The sequence below is a fragment of the Ascaphus truei genome (genome assembly GCF_040206685.1).
Source record: "Ascaphus truei isolate aAscTru1 chromosome 13 unlocalized genomic scaffold, aAscTru1.hap1 SUPER_13_unloc_5, whole genome shotgun sequence".
NCBI lineage: Eukaryota > Metazoa > Chordata > Amphibia > Anura > Ascaphidae > Ascaphus > Ascaphus truei.
The window spans coordinates 705,173-723,812 of NW_027453849.1; positions in this window are offsets into that span (position 1 = coordinate 705,173).

The following is an 18,640-nucleotide window of genomic DNA, read 5'->3' on the forward strand; positions in this document are numbered from 1 at the left end:
TAAATACAATAAAACAAATATGTGTGTATGTATCTATAATAAATCAGTTTTGACATTTATAAAAAAAAATATTATCCAATTAAGGCCAGGTACCTAACCCCCCTGGGTGTTGTCTACCTCCGTCCCTCCCCCCCCGCCCCCCACCCCATCCGTCTTCTTTCTCCCATCCATTGATAGGAGTCATGTTATCTGTTCTGTACCCCATAAAACATTGTGAAAGTAAACAGTTCAGAAATATAGATATTATCCATTTCTTTTTGGGTATGTAAAGGTCACGTTGCTTCCTACCTGCCATGATACAGAGTTAAGGTGGAGATAATTAGTCTCTCTGTACAGCGCCACTCTTTTCCTATCTCTGAGATGTCCACAAAACTAACGGTTTCCTTCGGGAACTAATTCAAGTCACGCACAAACAAGTTTACATTTGTGTATTTATCTCAGTCTCTAAGGCCATTCCATGATGTCATTACAGAACACTGCTGCTGGCATCTCCTAGGAGGCTCAATGATACTGTCTCGTGATGTCATAATAGAGAAATCAGCTACTGTTGACATTTAATTTCAAGTGGTTGAGAAGTGGTTAACTTGAGTAGCAGTCATAAAAATCACAGCTACTGTGATACATTGTATTACATACATTGGGTGACACAAGTACACATATGGACAGTGCCACTGACAGCAGTGGGATCAACATACTGTATCACTGGGTTCAAATGCATTGACTTCATGGCAAGATAAAGTATCACAGATTATAATGAGATGTATCACAGTCTGCGTCTCTGCCCCAGCATGCACCTTGGGGAGAGTCAGTAGGAGGAGTTGGGGAGGAGTTACATGGCACACAGATTATAATGAGATGTATCACAGTCTGCGTCTCTGCCCCAGCTTGCACCTTGGGGAGAGTCAGTAGAAGGAGTTGGGGGGAGTTACATGGTGCACAGATTATAATCAGATGTATCACATTCTGCGTCTCTGCCCCAATTTGCACCTTGGGGAGAGTGAGTAGGATGAGTTGGGGGCAGTTACATGGTGCACAGATTAAAATGAGATGCGTCACAAGTTGCATTTCTCTGATACTTTTTTTTAACCTTTTATTTGCCCAAAACAATCCTCCATATCTGAAGTGCCATAAGTCTAACATACCGCGTCAGAAGTAAGAAACTGTTCTTACAGTATATATGCTGCGGCTCTGCTCCAAAAAATAGAGCCATGCGTCTAAACACAACTACTCTATGTTGCTGCATAGACCTTTTATGTCTAATTCCAGCACTGGGGAAGTGTTCAACTCCATTCAAGGGCAGTCTAAACTAAACTACTACTTTGGTACAGCACTGCACTTTGCTTTAATGCTTCAGACATACACATTATGGGCTTTGAATGGGTCCCCCTGCTTATTTGTGGGGGGATAGAGATGAGTCTTTTACAATGAGAGTGCTACTGGATCTATGTTCTATATACAGTGACACCTCGCAGCCTTAATTACAATTTATTTTGGGATGTTTTTTGTCTGTACACTAAAACCTCCTCTTGGATAGACACAGGGGGATATTCTAGTAGCTGGGAGTTGTGCAAAAGCGTGCAGAAAGAGCCTTATCCGATTGGATTTCTAGAACAGCGGTGCGCAAACTGGGGGGCGCGACCCCCACGCGGGGCGCAAGACTGCCGTCTGGGGGGCGTGGGGTTTACAGAGGCTCCGCGCGCTTCCCGAAGGCACTTAAATTAAGTGCCGGGGGAGCTGCAGGGCCTCTGTAAACCTTCACTTACCTAGGCTCCGGCGGCTTCCTTCCTGCGTCGCCGTGGCAACGCGGCATCAAAATGACGCTGTGAGGTCATGTGACGTCACGTTACTAGGGCAACGTGACGTCATGACGCCGGAGCGCAGGTGAATGGGGGTTCTGCTTTAGATATTGTGAAGCGGGGGCATCCAGACACTGATTAAGGGGTGCAGGAAACTAGTCATTCACACCTGGCTTTTATTTCTAGATCGACATTTACACAGACACACACACACACACACACGTAACAAGGGCTAATTGTAGTATAATGTAATACAATAAATATATTTGTCATTTAAATGGATTTTATTCATATGTTTTATTTTAAAGCGGGGTTGGGGGCGGGGTTGGGGGCGGGACTAGGGGCGGGGTTGGGGGCGGGACTAGGTGGCGAGTAGATTTTTTGGTTGGGCGAGTAGATTTTTGGGTGATTTGTCGAACACTGTATATATTTATATAGATATTAGTATGTACCATTGACTTTTATACACCAAGTGCAATCCATTTCTGTGCGCTAAACAGTATTTTGGGGCTGGGCGCAGATGGAGAAATTTGAACTTAGTACACGAGTGCAATTGAAGTTTGACATGCGCCGAAACCCTCCACCCCTCCCCCCGCTCAGTTTGCGATGCTTAGTATATTGGCCTCAGTAGGTCTCTCCCTTCCACTTCAAAGTAACGTATTGACAACCAAAGGGGACCTGCTACAGTAGTTTTTGGTGATTTCATCAGTCCCACTTGGCAAATAGTATATTGGAGATTCAAAAAAAGAGAAAGCGCTCGTTAAAGTAACACATTCTTTGATATTTTTAATCGAAAACAATGATATTCTTCCAGTGTATTAGTCAAGCACCTTACAGTTCACAAATACACACTAGAGAGGGTTGGGGTTCCTTACAATGCATTGATCAAATACATTGTAAGGAGCCCCAACCCTCTCTAACAGCGCGTCTGAAATCTGCATTGTAAGGAATCCCAACTTTCTCTAATAGCGCGTCTGAGATCAGATGCATTCAAAGGAGCCCCAACCCTCTCTAATAGCGCGTCTGAGATCAGATGCATTGTAAGGAACCCCAACCCTCTCTAATTGTGACCCTTGCACTCACCACGAACAAGGCGGACCCCCGGTACTGAGGTGGGAAAGTAGAAACTGCGCACCCACAGCAGTGGAGGCACGCCTGGATTGTCAGCGTAGCCGGGTCGGGGTTGGAGAGAGAGGGTAGTCCAGATACTTGCCGCGGTCATGGGGAGGAGCCAGTAACGGTAGATGTCCGTTGTGCCGAGGTCGAGGGTTGGAGCTGGTGGGTTAAAAGAATGTCCTATATCCGTGGTCAGGGATGGAGAGATGCAGGTAGTCGAGGGCAAGCTGGGGTCGTTATACAGAGAGCGTCCAAGAGTCTAGCCGTGTCGGTACACATGAGGTCAAACTGAAAGCAAGAGAGGCAAGGCACAAGGCAAAGCAGGAATGTAGGAACACAAGGCTACTATGGTCTATGCTCAGCAATGTGTAACTGAGCAAGCAGAGATTAAATAGGAGGACTGGAGCAATGAAAGTGAGAGGCGGAACGGAGGTGTGGCCCCGCGGGAGCTGTGATTGGACGCAGAGCGCAGGAGACAGGTGGGCATTGTTACGGGTGTTGTGTCGCAGCTGGGGAGTGGTGCACGATCGTCCCGTGAGCGCGCCGCGCGTGAGTGACACGTGACACGAACGGGGGGTGGGACCAAGCTCCATAGAGATGTTTGAAAACCTCTGTGTGCGCGCGCTTTTGTTGCCGGTCATTTGATTAGATGAGTTATTAAAAGCAAATTGTGTAGTTACTGTACACTCTCTCCAGTTCATTTATTTTTTCGTTCCGGTTGTGCATCGCACATTTTTCACTTTGTACTATCTCCCTAGCGAACAACACACCAAAAGGTGCCCTGCAGCAACCCACAGGAGCAGGATTGAACTGATGCACCCTTTGGTTTCATAATCTCCTTTGGTGTCATCCAAAATGGCCTGGCGAAGAGTTTTTCCGTAGAGTCGCTTGTAATGAACTTTGTTATTATTGAGGATAGAGTCTATGATATTGGCCGACTAGCAAGTCTACAGTTATTGATTTAAAAAGTTAACTAGGTGCCATTCCATGTGAACATTTACAGCTGATTTGTGATAGCTCAATAACAGAGCAGAACCAGCTAGGCGCCATCTTTTCTACATGTATATACTGTAAACCCCTAGACTGATCATTTACACCATTTATAAGTGGAGTTGGTAAGGATACCTCTCTATTTATGAGACAAAGGCTTGGACATTACTGTAGTGTTTTTGATTTAAACAAACAGGGCCCAAAATCTACTGTTGGGATTGTTTTTTGGAGCCCCAGATTTGGTCTTTGGACTTGTTTTTGTCATAGTTTATAGACTGCTTGTTCACTGGATTGATTGTACTTAATATGTCATACCAAAATATTACACAACATATGAATTTATAGTCACAAATACATTTTGCGAGAGTGTACGCAACAGCTCAACTCTGGGGGCCATGATGTTCACTTTTAAATGTCACATCTTCTTTAATATACACTACTGCAACATAGAGCGCTCCCAGGTGGTATCGAATTGGTCTAACTGCATCAATACGAGGCTCCCAACATGTTTCACAGACTCTCTTTAGTGTTAAATTGGGTAAGGATTTTAAAAGAATGATTTATCTGTTGGTGGACCTGGGGAAGAAATTATACAACGGTTGAATTAAGCCCAAAAATTAAATGGCACCTATATTGGGTTTGGCAGTGTTGTTAACCACTAGGTTCAAATAATGAGAACTACATGGTACATAAAACGCACGTGGGTTCATGTTCAACATGTCTTTGTACTCCATTATGCTTTCCCCGCATATTTGCAGCATTGTCATAGCTTTGGCCCTGCATATTTTCTACATTTATATTGAGATCCAATAGTTCCTTTATTATCCAATCACTTAAGATGATGTCATTTCTGCCAAAAAATAAAATGGAAGCCATCACATGGTACATCCACCAATTAGATTGGTGGATATATCATTTTTCAGTCAAATGTGATGTCACAGGCCTTATATAAGGTCTGTCATGTCTTATTTGACCCTAAGAAGCCGTCTGATCAACATCTCCCGGACCTGTGAAGAAGAAAAAACTACTCACCCGGGCCTACTCTTCCAGCAACTGAGGATCATGGACCCACCCTCCCCATGGCTTTCTTTCACCCCCCCTCCCCATGTCTCTTTCATCCCCCCATGTCTCTCTATCGCCTCCCTCCCCATGTCTCTTTCACCCCTCTCCCCATGTCTCTTTTTCACGCCCCACCCCATGGCTCTCTTTCACCCCCCTCTCTATGTCTCTTGCACCTCCTCCCCGTGTTTCTCTATCATCCCCCCCCTCCAAATGTCTCTCTATCACCCCCCCTCTAAATGTCTCTCGATCACCTCCCCATGTCTCTTTCACCCTCCCCTCCCAATGTCTCTTCACCCCTGCTCCCATGTCTCTTCACCCCTGCTCCCCATGTCTCTTTACCCCTGTTCCCATGTCTCTTCACCGCCGCTCCCCATGACTCTTTCACCCACTCCCCATGTCTCTTTCACCCACTCCCCATGTCTCTTTCACCCCTCCCCATGTCTCTCTTTTAAACCCATTCCCATGTCTCTATATCACCCCCTACCTATGTCTCTCTTTCACCCTCCTCCCCTCGCCATGTCTCTTTCACCCCCCTCCCCTCACCATGTCTCTCCTTCACCCCCCTCCCCTCGCCATGACTCTCACCCCTCCACCTTCCTTCCACATGTCATAAACTCACACACACACTCACACTTAACAATTCTTGGTATATCTATAGAGGGTATTACTGTGCATCTGTATTATTTTTTAGTATAATGCTACTAGTAGTAGTACTTTTTTTTAAACAACTCTGAATTAAAATTTTAATGTATCATAATGTAACAATCATTTTTTGTTTCTATAGCAACCATTTACAAAGTCACATCCCCTTCCTATTTTGAAACAGGCTCTGGCAACCCCCCCCCCTTTTTTTGAACACTGCCCTCTCCCTAGCTGTGCAAAACTCAATTGTATCCAGTGACTGCCTGGTCACATGATCACCCCAGAGAACTTTGCATTTTTGGTCCTCTTCTGCTGCACTGGCAACCATTTAGTCAACCCCCGAGCCGAATCTTCACCGATCAATCGCAACTTAGCTAATTACTTATCAATGTGTGGATTGTATTGATGCACATATCAAAGGGATTTTTTTTTTTTTAAACGACAGCTTGGACTGCTGCTTTAAAGGTGGGCAGAGTAAGTTTGGAAACGGGGAGGAGTCACAGACCTCCAAACAATTTAAATCTGCGCACACAAACCCATGTAAACTCAACCCCAGACCCACCTCACCATATATATTTGTCTTAAGGAGTGCTACTGGGTATGTGACATTGTACAGTATAAACACAAGGAAGAGAAGCCCAATGCAACATGATCCTCCGCCGACTTAAATTTAACATGTCAAAAACAGAACTCCTTATATTTCATGCCAAACCTGGCCCTACTACCACCTTCCACATTACTGTTGGAAGAACTACTATACATGCAGTAGCCCAAGCACGCTGCCCTGGGGGTCACAGACTCCTCTCTCACATTCAAAAGGTAGCTAAACCTGTCGTTTTTTCTTCCGCAAGATACACCCTTCCACTGTTGCTCGACAGCTAAAACTCTGACACAGACCCTCATTCTCTACCATCTCAAATACTGGAACCTTCTGCTGTCCGGTCTTACTGCCTCTCACCTGTCTCCCCTACAATCTATCCTAAACGCTGCTGCCAGAATCACTCTACTCTTTCCTAAATCTGTCTCAGCGTCTCCCCTGCTGAAATCCCTCTCCTGGCTTCCTATCAAATCCCGTATCTCACACTCAATTCTCCTCCTCACTTTTAAAGCTTTACACTCTTCTGCCCCTCCTTACAGCTCAGCTCTAATTTCTCACTATGCACCATCCCGACTCTTGCGATCCGCCCAATGATGTCTTCTATCTACCCCTTTTGTATCTAAAGCCCTCTCTCGCCTTAAACCTTTCTCACTGACTGCCCTCACCTCTGGAGTGCCCTTCCCATCAATACCCGACTAGCACCTTCTCTATCCACCTTTAAGACCCACATTCTAACACATCTGCTTAAAGAAGCATGTGAGTAGCTCCGAGGCTGATACTATAGACCGCATACAAAAAGCTTGGCCCATTGCAGACGCACTTACCAGAACGCCGTCCTACTGTCTCTGTATGTTCTACCTACCAATTAGATTGTAAGCTCTTCAGAGCAGGGACTCCTTTTCCTAAATGTTACTTTTATGTCTGAAGCACTTATTCCCATGATCTGTTATTTGTATTATTTATATGATTGTCACGTGTATTACTGCAGTGAAGCGCTTTCTACATAAATGGCGCTATATAAATAAAGACATACAGTACATACATACATACAACATACAACATGACAAAGCATATAGTTAAATATTTATCTGTTTCTCTCTCATAAGTGGGGTCCGACTTACTTATCTCTCTCTCTCTCTCTCTCTCTCTCTCTCTCTCTCTCTCTCTCTCTCTCTCTCTCTCTCTCTCTCTCTCTCTCTCTCTCTCTCTCTCTCTCTCTCGTATCATCAAGAGGGTAATCTAAAGTTAATTTGCAGAATTTCAATAACCCTTGGCATTTGTAAATAGTTTCTTTAGTAAATAAAGAGTTCAATTGAAAATAGATACATTTTATTGAAGAGTTTTAAATATATTCTTAGTAAAATATGTTACAAACTGACTTATAAATATAAATCTTATTTACAGATAGTCACAGAGCTTGGCATCAGTTACAGATTAGTCAGGGTTTTTTTTTGTTTTTTTAGGGCTTAAGTATCTCATGGGGGAAATAAGTCTGGATGGTGGGTATCCGTAACGTTTAGAGATGTTATGATCCTTCTGCCTCTGAACAAAGCACTGTAGCCTCCCCTTGGAGGTATGTTGACAGGCTTACTCCCTCTCCAGTTGTGATTTCCTTTTCATAGCCTCTCTCTCCTCTCTCTGTTCTGGTGGAATAGGTATGGAAACCTCAAGCTCTTGGAGAGGCTGTTGACAGAAGGATGGAGTGAAGTTGTCCACTCTGCTGGGTACATTGATAGGAAGCTGCAGGTTAGAAAGCTGGTGCTTCTGGTTGAAAGGAGCTTGAATGGGGATAGTGGTTTGGCTGACCTTTTTAATGCATGTCACTGCAGCTTTCCGTTCTATGGATATCACTGGGAAGTGTTTGGGATTCTCTATAACTGAAGCTTTGTTTTCCCCACGTTGTTTGATTTCACTGGTTTTAATGCCAGGAGCTGGAATGGGGATAGTGGTTTGGCTCACCTTTTCAATGCATCTTACTGCAGCTTCCTGTTCTATGGATATCACTGGGAAGTGTTTGGGATTCTCTATAACTGAAGCTTTGTTTTCCCCATGTTGTTTGATTTCACTGGTTTTAATGTCAGGTCTTGTGTACTCATGTATTTTAAATAGCCTAGGCCTGGCATTAATACCGACACCTTTAATTCCAGAAATACTGTCCTGTTTTTTGGCCATGAACCTTTTAATCGCATCAGTAAGAGACCACTGAACATGAGAAGCAGAAGTCTGGCTTTGGCGTCCTTGCATTGGTCCAAGCTTATTTCCAAGTGTATTGGATTCTGCGGGTGCCCCTGGACCTGTGGGACCTGCTTTTTTACCCAATGGGTGAAATACTTGAACAGAGTTAATCATTTGGAGGCTGAGGTTGCTGTGATGGGCTTTCACCTTTCCTTGTTCAGAAGGTTCCAATGACTTCTTGCCCTTCCCAAGAACTTCTGAATTCACTCCAGGCTGATTAGCACTTTTTCTTTTGAGAGCTTTGGGGTTATTATCAGTACCACAAGCCAGCGCTTGCTCAAAACTGAAAACGCTGGTCTGGTTCTTTGTTTTCTTCACTAGCTGCTTAATATTGCTGTTCTGTTTACGTTTGATCCCCATCTCTTGAGGTGTCTTCCGCTCAGGACTATGAGTAACTGCAGGAGACTTTGCATCTTTACATTTGATCCCCATCTCCTGAGGTGTCTTCCGCTCAGGACTATGAGTAACAGCAGGTGTTTTTGCATATTTACGTTTGATCCCGATCTCCTGAGGTGTCTTCCGCTCAGGACAATGAGTAACTGCAGGAGTCTTTGCATTTTTAAGTTTGATCCCCATCTCCTGAGGTGTCTTCCGCTCAGGACTATGAGTAACTGCAGGAGTTTTTGCATATTTACGTTTGATCCCCATCTCCTGAGGTGTCTTCCGCTCAGGACTATGAGTAACTGCAGGAGTCTTTGCATCTTTACGTTTGATCCCTATCTCCTGAGTTTTCTTCAGTTTAGGATTAATATGAGTAACAGCAGGTGTCTTTGCATCCATTGTACCTTCACGGCTTTGCTGCATCTTTTCAGATACCTTATTGGAAATGTGGGCACCTGAGAGACAAACACGTTTCATCTTTTTTAACAGAACAGCCTCGTCACCAGATTGTGGGCCATGGGGTGACTTCCCTGGTATAGGAGCAGAAGAATGATTTACTGGCTTTGACATTGGTTTTACCTTCTTTTGCAGTGCAGTTTGAGGGACTTGATCCTTTGCAGCTGAATAAAGGATCTTTTTCTTCTTTGTTTCCACTTTGGAGCACTTTGGTACCCCCTCAGACTTTGACGGACACTCAGTCTTCACTGAACTCAGCACGTTATTACGAACCTTCTGAGCAATATGTGAGGGGGCCTTCACCTCTGAAGATCTCTTCGCCATATCTTTTAACCCACCCCTTTTCCACACTGGCACATATAACTCTTTGTTGCTTTGCACATCAATATGTAACTTTGAGAGGTGGCTCAGCTTCCGAGCTGGTTGAGTTGGGTACATTAGAGGTGGTTCACTTTTTTCATTAGCAGCAAGCTGAACTGCTCCTTGTGTAATTAAACTGGCCTGGGAAATATGTTGGGCTCCAAGCGAGGTCTGACACACTGTAACAAAATCAAAAAGGAGAAATAATCAATTATCATAAATACCAACACATTGTACATAATAACACAAAGGAAGAAAAGCAAACACATGCTTAATCCCTTCAGTATTGGCGAGGACTACATACTGTAGAGTTCTATATATTTGTAACACTACAGTGGCGAATGACCGTAATTAAAGATCTTTATAACAGGTAATGGTATCGGTCAAGGAGAAGATTTTGAACAATGATTAGTAAAGATTCTCCATATCTCACCTTGTAAGGTCTGCATTCCTCTAAGGGGTATGAATGGTGGCTGCTGAAGTTGTGCATACTGGGTGGCCATTATACAAGGCCCTATTGTAGCACGTCTTTCCAAATGTGTGTTGGGACGGAAAGTAACAGGCTGCGTTGTGGCTTCTCCCCTAACCTGTCCTGCAAATCCTGTGTATCCTCCTGTAGCAGTGTGGTAGAATCCTCCGTTCATGTCCGATACACGAGGGTAAGCGCGTGTTGACTGTGGGATCTGCTGTAGATACATTGGTGTTCCTGCAGACCCTTGTTGCAAAATCATGCCTTGGGCCCCATGTCTGTAGACTTCTGTATTCCTCCCTACTGGGTGGAAGCTGTTGCTCCATGAAGGGTAAGCAGTGGTGACTGCAGGAGCACTGCAGGTCGGTGGAGGGTTCACAGCAGAGGAATTTAAAAACTGATCTGTAAGGAAGAAAGGTAAAAGTGAAGGGCCAGAAAAGCACAATCAAGGCACATTTCTTTAACACACGGGGACTCAACTCCAGTCATCAAACCCCCCACAATAGGTCAACTTTTCAGGATATTCCAGCTTTAGCACAGGTGGCCCAATCACTCAATCAGCCTCTGATTGAGTCACCTGTGCTGAAGCAGGGACTGATTGAGCGAGCTGTGCTGAAGCAGGGACGGATTGAGCCACCTCCGCTGAAGCTGGGATATCCTGAAAGCCTGACTTTGGGGGGTTAGGACTGCTTTAACAGACCTGCTAAAAGATATTCTTGATATCAAATACATATGAAATACATAGAGATGCTCACTTGGCTTGGTATTTTTATTTTGCCTTTAAAATATTTGGGGTTTTGGTTCTGGTTTTGAATAAAGTTTTTGGTGGTCTTTGTTTTGTTATGAATAGCAAGCACTAACAGGGATAATGGCTTGCTGGGAAAACACATTTATTTGATTATCAATGTTACATACCACTACTCTGATCAATAGTGGTCAGAAGTTTCAATATTTAAATACATTTTTAAGCAAGCTCCATGATTGCCTTCTATAGCATTGCTATGTATTGAAACACCAGAGCACCCGTACATTTTAGCTCAATATATGGGGTTTAATCTATAAATATATATATAGATATATATTTATACATATACATATACATATATGATGTGTTGGGATGTAACACAGACAGAAAACTATTTCTAGGTAGTTTTCAACACAAAGTGGCAACTGGCATATAAAACTTGTGCAGTCCATCACCTGCTTTCATGTCCACCTATGAACACAATGACAAATATAGATGTACCATAGCTTTCGGAACTGGATCTTTAAAAATAAAAATAAAAACATAAAAATTGCCTGTTCCTACTGTAGTATTTTGTGGTAATATTATGGTGTGGTATTCTGAGACGTCTGGTATATTGAGGTATCTGGAGGAGCACTCAGGTCAGCTATATCTGTAAATCAAGTGGCAGATTCTGCCCTCGTTTTGTGGCTTTGTCTTTTTTGGGGCCTTTGTATTACTGTAGAGTAGTGGTTTCCAACCTTTTTTTGGTTAAGGAACCATATGTGAAATTCTGAGGGACCCCAACCCTCTCTAACAACGAGTCTAAGATGAGATGCATTGTAATATACCCCAACCCTATCTAATAGTGCGTCTGAGATCAGATGAAGTGTGAGGAACCCCAATCCTCTCTAATAGCGCTTCTGAGATCAGATGCATTGTAAGGAGCCCCAACCCTCTCTAATAGCGCGTCTGAGATCAGATGCATTGTAAGGAACCCCAACCCTCTCCAATAGCGCGTTTGAGATAAGATGCATTGTACTGTAAATTCTTCTGTATTAAGTACAATTTTAAAATGACCTAAAAATTACAGCGAACCCTTTAGGGATGCCCGGGGAATCCTAGGGTTCCTAGGATCCGTGGTTGAAAAACACTGCTGTAGACAATAATTTAAGGATATGGCTGAAAGTAGTCGAACATTACACCCCACGGTGTAGAATTGGTCCAATAGTTATTGACCTAAACTTAGGGCAAGGAAAAAGCATGCCTTATACATAACTAATCCTACTGTATACACTAAGGTTCCTGTGTCTTTTTTTACTATCCCATAGATCCCATAGACGTTTGCCGCTTTGACATTTATGTATACAGTACATGTGTTCTTTTCTATACATTACTGTTCAAATCATTTAAGATTTTGAATTACAAGCCAGATATAAAAGTAAATACAATAAAACAAATATGTGTGTATGTATCTATAATAAATCAGTTTTGACATTTATAAAAAAAAATATTATCCAATTAAGGCCAGGTACCTAACCCCCCTGGGTGTTGTCTACCTCCGTCCCTCCCCCCCGCCCCCCACCCCATCTGTCTTCTTTCTCCCATCCATTGATAGGAGTCATGTTATCTGTTCTGTACCCCATAAAACATTGTGAAAGTAAACAGTTCAGAAATATAGATATTATCCATTTCTTTTTGGGTATGTAAAGGTCACGTTGCTTCCTACCTGCCATGATACAGAGTTAAGGTGGAGATAATTAGTCTCTCTGTACAGCGCCACTCTTTTCCTATCTCTGAGATGTCCACAAAACTAACGGTTTCCTTCGGGAACTAATTCAAGTCACGCACAAACAAGTTTACATTTGTGTATTTATCTCAGTCTCTAAGGCGATTCCATGATGTCATTACAGAACACTGCTGCTGGCATCTCCTAGGAGGCTCAATGATACTGTCTCGTGATGTCATAATAGAGAAATCAGCTACTGTTGACATTTAATTTCAAGTGGTTGAGAAGTGGTTAACTTGAGTAGCAGTCATAAAAATCACAGCTACTGTGATACATTGTATTACATACATTGGGTGACACAAGTACACATATGGACAGTGCCACTGACAGCAGTGGGATCAACATACTGTATCACTGGGTTCAAATGCATTGACTTCATGGCAAGATAAAGTATCACAGATTATAATGAGATGTATCACAGTCTGCGTCTCTGCCCCAGCTTGCACCTTGGGGAGAGTCAGTAGAAGGAGTTGGGGGGAGTTACATGGTGCACAGATTATAATCAGATGTATCACATTCTGCGTCTCTGCCCCAATTTGCACCTTGGGGAGAGTGAGTAGGATGAGTTGGGGGCAGTTACATGGTGCACAGATTAAAATGAGATGCGTCACAAGTTGCATTTCTCTGATACTTTTTTTTAACCTTTTATTTGCCCAAAACAATCCTCCATATCTGAAGTGCCATAAGTCTAACATACCGCGTCAGAAGTAAGAAACTGTTCTTACAGTATATATGCTGCGGCTCTGCTCCAAAAAATAGAGCCATGCGTCTAAACACAACTACTCTATGTTGCTGCATAGACCTTTTATGTCTAATTCCAGCACTGGGGAAGTGTTCAACTCCATTCAAGGGCAGTCTAAACTAAACTACTACTTTGGTACAGCACTGCACTTTGCTTTAATGCTTCAGACATACGCATTATGGGTATTGAATGGGTCCCCCTGCTTATTTGTGGGGGGATAGAGATGAGTCTTTTACAATGTGAGTGCTACTGGATCTATGTTCTATATACAGTGACACCTCGCGGCCTTAATTACAATTTATTTTGGGATGTTTTTTGTCAGTACACTAAAACCTCCTCTTGGATAGACACAGGGGGATATTCTAGTAGCTGGGAGTTGTGCAAAAGCGTGCAGAAAGAGCCTTATCCGATTGGATTTCTAGAACAGCGGTGCGCAAACTGGGGGGCGCGACCCCCACGCGGGGCGCAAGACTGCCGTCTGGGGGGCGTGGGGTTTACAGAGGCCCCGCGCGCTTCCCGAAGGCACTTAAATTAAGTGCCGGGGGAGCTGCAGGGCCTCTGTAAACCTTCACTTACCTAGGCTCCGGCGGCTTCCTTCCTGCGTCGCCATGGCAACGCGGCATCAAAATGACGCTGTGAGGTCATGTGACGTCACGTTACTAGGGCAACGTGACGTCATGACGCCGGAGCGCAGGTGAATGGGGGTTCTGCTTTAGATATTGTGAAGCGGGGGCATCCAGACACTGATTAAGGGGTGCAGGAAACTAGTCATTCACACCTGGCTTTTATTTCTAGATCGACATTTACACAGACACACACACACACACACACGTAACAAGGGCTAATTGTAGTATAATGTAATACAATAAATATATTTGTCATTTAAATGGATTTTATTCATATGTTTTATTTTAAAGCGGGGTTGGGGGCGGGGTTGGGGGCGGGACTAGGGGCGGGGTTGGGGGCGGGACTAGGTGGCGAGTAGATTTTTTGGTTGGGCGAGTAGATTTTTGGGTGATTTGTCGAACACTGTATATATTTATATAGATATTAGTATGTACCATTGACTTTTATACACCAAGTGCAATCCATTTCTGTGCGCTAAACAGTATTTTGGGGCTGGGCGCAGATGGAGAAATTTGAACTTAGTACACGAGTGCAATTGAAGTTTGACATGCGCCGAAACCCTCCACCCCTCCCCCCGCTCAGTTTGCGATGCTTAGTATATTGGCCTCAGTAGGTCTCTCCCTTCCACTTCAAAGTAACGTATTGACAACCAAAGGGGACCTGCTACAGTAGTTTTTGGTGATTTCATCAGTCCCACTTGGCAAATAGTATATTGGAGATTCAAAAAAAGAGAAAGCGCTCGTTAAAGTAACACATTCTTTGATATTTTTAATCGAAAACAATGATATTCTTCCAGTGTATTAGTCAAGCACCTTACAGTTCACAAATACACACTAGAGAGGGTTGGGGTTCCTTACAATGCATTGATCAAATACATTGTAAGGAGCCCCAACCCTCTCTAACAGCGCGTCTGAAATCTGCATTGTAAGGAATCCCAACTTTCTCTAATAGCGCGTCTGAGATCAGATGCATTCAAAGGAGCCCCAACCCTCTCTAATAGCGCGTCTGAGATCAGATGCATTGTAAGGAACCCCAACCCTCTCTAATTGTGACCCTTGCACTCACCACGAACAAGGCGGACCCCCGGTACTGAGGTGGGAAAGTAGAAACTGCGCACCCACAGCAGTGGAGGCACGCCTGGATTGTCAGCGTAGCCGGGTCGGGGTTGGAGAGAGAGGGTAGTCCAGATACTTGCCGCGGTCATGGGGAGGAGCCAGTAACGGTAGATGTCCGTTGTGCCGAGGTCGAGGGTTGGAGCTGGTGGGTTAAAAGAATGTCCTATATCCGTGGTCAGGGATGGAGAGATGCAGGTAGTCGAGGGCAAGCTGGGGTCGTTATACAGAGAGCGTCCAAGAGTCTAGCCGTGTCGGTACACATGAGGTCAAACTGAAAGCAAGAGAGGCAAGGCGCAAGGCAAAGCAGGAATGTAGGAACACAAGGCTACTATGGTCTATGCTCAGCAATGTGTAACTGAGCAAGCAGAGATTAAATAGGAGGACTGGAGCAATGAAAGTGAGAGGCGGAACGGAGGTGTGGCCCCGCGGGAGCTGTGATTGGACGCAGAGCGCAGGAGACAGGTGGGCATTGTTACGGGTGTTGTGTCGCAGCTGGGGAGTGGTGCACGATCGTCCCGTGAGCGCGCCGCGCGTGAGTGACACGTGACACGAACGGGGGGTGGGACCAAGCTCCATAGAGATGTTTGAAAACCTCTGTGTGCGCGCGCTTTTGTTGGCGGTCATTTGATTAGATGAGTTATTAAAAGCAAATTGTGTAGTTACTGTACACTCTCTCCAGTTCATTTATTTTTTCGTTCCGGTTGTGCATCGCACATTTTTCACTTTGTACTATCTCCCTAGCGAACAACACACCAAAAGGTGCCCTGCAGCAACCCACAGGAGCAGGATTGAACTGATGCACCCTTTGGTTTCATAATCTCCTTTGGTGTCATCCAAAATGGCCTGGCGAAGAGTTTTTCCGTAGAGTCGCTTGTAATGAACTTTGTTATTATTGAGGATAGAGTCTATGATATTGGCCGACTAGCAAGTCTACAGTTATTGATTTAAAAAGTTAACTAGGTGCCATTCCATGTGAACATTTACAGCTGATTTGTGATAGCTCAATAACAGAGCAGAACCAGCTAGGCGCCATCTTTTCTACATGTATATACTGTAAACCCCTAGACTGATCATTTACACCATTTATAAGTGGAGTTGGTAAGGATACCTCTCTATTTATGAGACAAAGGCTTGGACATTACTGTAGTGTTTTTGATTTAAACAAACAGGGCCCAAAATCTACTGTTGGGATTGTTTTTTGGAGCCCCAGATTTGGTCTTTGGACTTGTTTTTGTCATAGTTTATAGACTGCTTGTTCACTGGATTGATTGTACTTAATATGTCATACCAAAATATTACACAACATATGAATTTATAGTCACAAATACATTTTGCGAGAGTGTACGCAACAGCTCTACTCTGGGGGCCATGATGTTCACTTTTAAATGTCACATCTTCTTTAATATACACTAATGCAACATAGAGCGCTCCCAGGTGGTATCGAATTGGTCTAACTGCATCAATACGAGGCTCCCAACATGTTTCACAGACTCTCTTTAGTGTTAAATTGGGTAAGGATTTTAAAAGAATGATTTATCTGTTGGTGGACCTGGGGAAGAAATTATACAACGGTTGAATTAAGCCCAAAAATTAAATGGCACCTATATTGGGTTTGGCAGTGTTGTTAACCACTAGGTTCAAATAATGAGAACTACATGGTACATAAAACGCACGTGGGTTCATGTTCAACATGTCTTTGAATTCCATTATGCTTTCCCCGCATATTTGCAGCATTGTCATAGCTTTGGCCCTGCATATTTTCTACATTTATATTGAGATCCAATAGTTCCTTTATTATCCAATCACTTAAGATGATGTCATTTCTGCCAAAAAATAAAATGGAAGCCATCACATGGTACATCCACCAATTAGATTGGTGGATATATCATTTGTCAGTCAAATGTGATGTCACAGGCCTTATATAAGGTCTGTCATGTCTTATTTGACCCTAAGAAGCCGTCTGATCAACATCTCCCGGACCTGTGAAGAAGAAAAAACTACTCACCCGGGCCCACTCTTCCAGCAACTGAGGATCATGGACCCACCCTCCCCATGGCTTTCTTTCACCCCCCCTCCCCATGTCTCTTTCATCCCCCCATGTCTCTCTATCGCCTCCCTCCCCATGTCTCTTTCACCCCTCTCCCCATGTCTCTTTTTCACGCCCCACCCCATGGCTCTCTTTCACCCCCCTCTCTATGTCTCTTGCACCCCCTCCCCGTGTTTCTCTATCATCCCCCCCCTCCAAATGTCTCTCTATCACCCCCCCTCTAAATGTCTCTCGATCACCTCCCCATGTCTCTTTCACCCTCCCCTCCCAATGTCTCTTCACCCCTGCTCCCATGTCTCTTCACCCCTGCTCCCCATGTCTCTTTACCCCTGTTCCCATGTCTCTTCACCGCCGCTCCCCATGACTCTTTCACCCACTCCCCATGTCTCTTTCACCCACTCCCCATGTCTCTTTCACCCCTCCCCATGTCTCTCTTTTAAACCCATTCCCATGTCTCTATATCACCCCCTACCTATGTCTCTCTTTCACCCTCCTCCCCTCGCCATGTCTCTTTCACCCCCCTCCCCTCACCATGTCTCTCCTTCACCCCCCTCCCCTCGCCATGACTCTCACCCCTCCACCTTCCTTCCACATGTCATAAACTCACACACACACTCACACTTAACAATTCTTGGTATATCTATAGAGGGTATTACTGTGCATCTGTATTATTTTTTAGTATAATGCTACTAGTAGTAGTACTTTTTTTTAAACAACTCTGAATTAAAATTTTAATGTATCATAATGTAACAATCATTTTTTGTTTCTATAGCAACCATTTACAAAGTCACATCCCCTTCCTATTTTGAAACAGGCTCTGGCAACCCCCCCCCCCCTTTTTTTGAACACTGCCCTCTCCCTAGCTGTGCAAAACTCAATTGTATCCAGTGACTGCCTGGTCACATGATCACCCCAGAGAACTTTGCATTTTTGGTCCTCTTCTGCTGCACTGGCAACCATTTAGTCAACCCCCGAGCCGAATCTTCACCGATCAATCGCAACTTAGCTAATTACTTATCAATGTGTGGATTGTATTGATGCACATATCAAAGGGATTTTTTTTTTTTAAACGACAGCTTGGACTGCTGCTTTAAAGGTGGGCAGAGTAAGTTTGGAAACGGGGAGGAGTCACAGACCTCCAAACAATTTAAATCTGCGCACACAAACCCATGTAAACTCAACCCCAGACCCACCTCACCATATATATTTGTCTTAAGGAGTGCTACTGGGTATGTGACATTGTACAGTATAAACACAAGGAAGAGAAGCCCAATGCAACATGATCCTCCGCCGACTTAAATTTAACATGTCAAAAACAGAACTCCTTATATTTCATGCCAAACCTGGCCCTACTACCACCTTCCACATTACTGTTGGAAGAACTACTATACATGCAGTAGCCCAAGCACGCTGCCCTGGGGGTCACAGACTCCTCTCTCACATTCAAAAGGTAGCTAAACCTGTCGTTTTTTCTTCCGCAAGATACGCCCT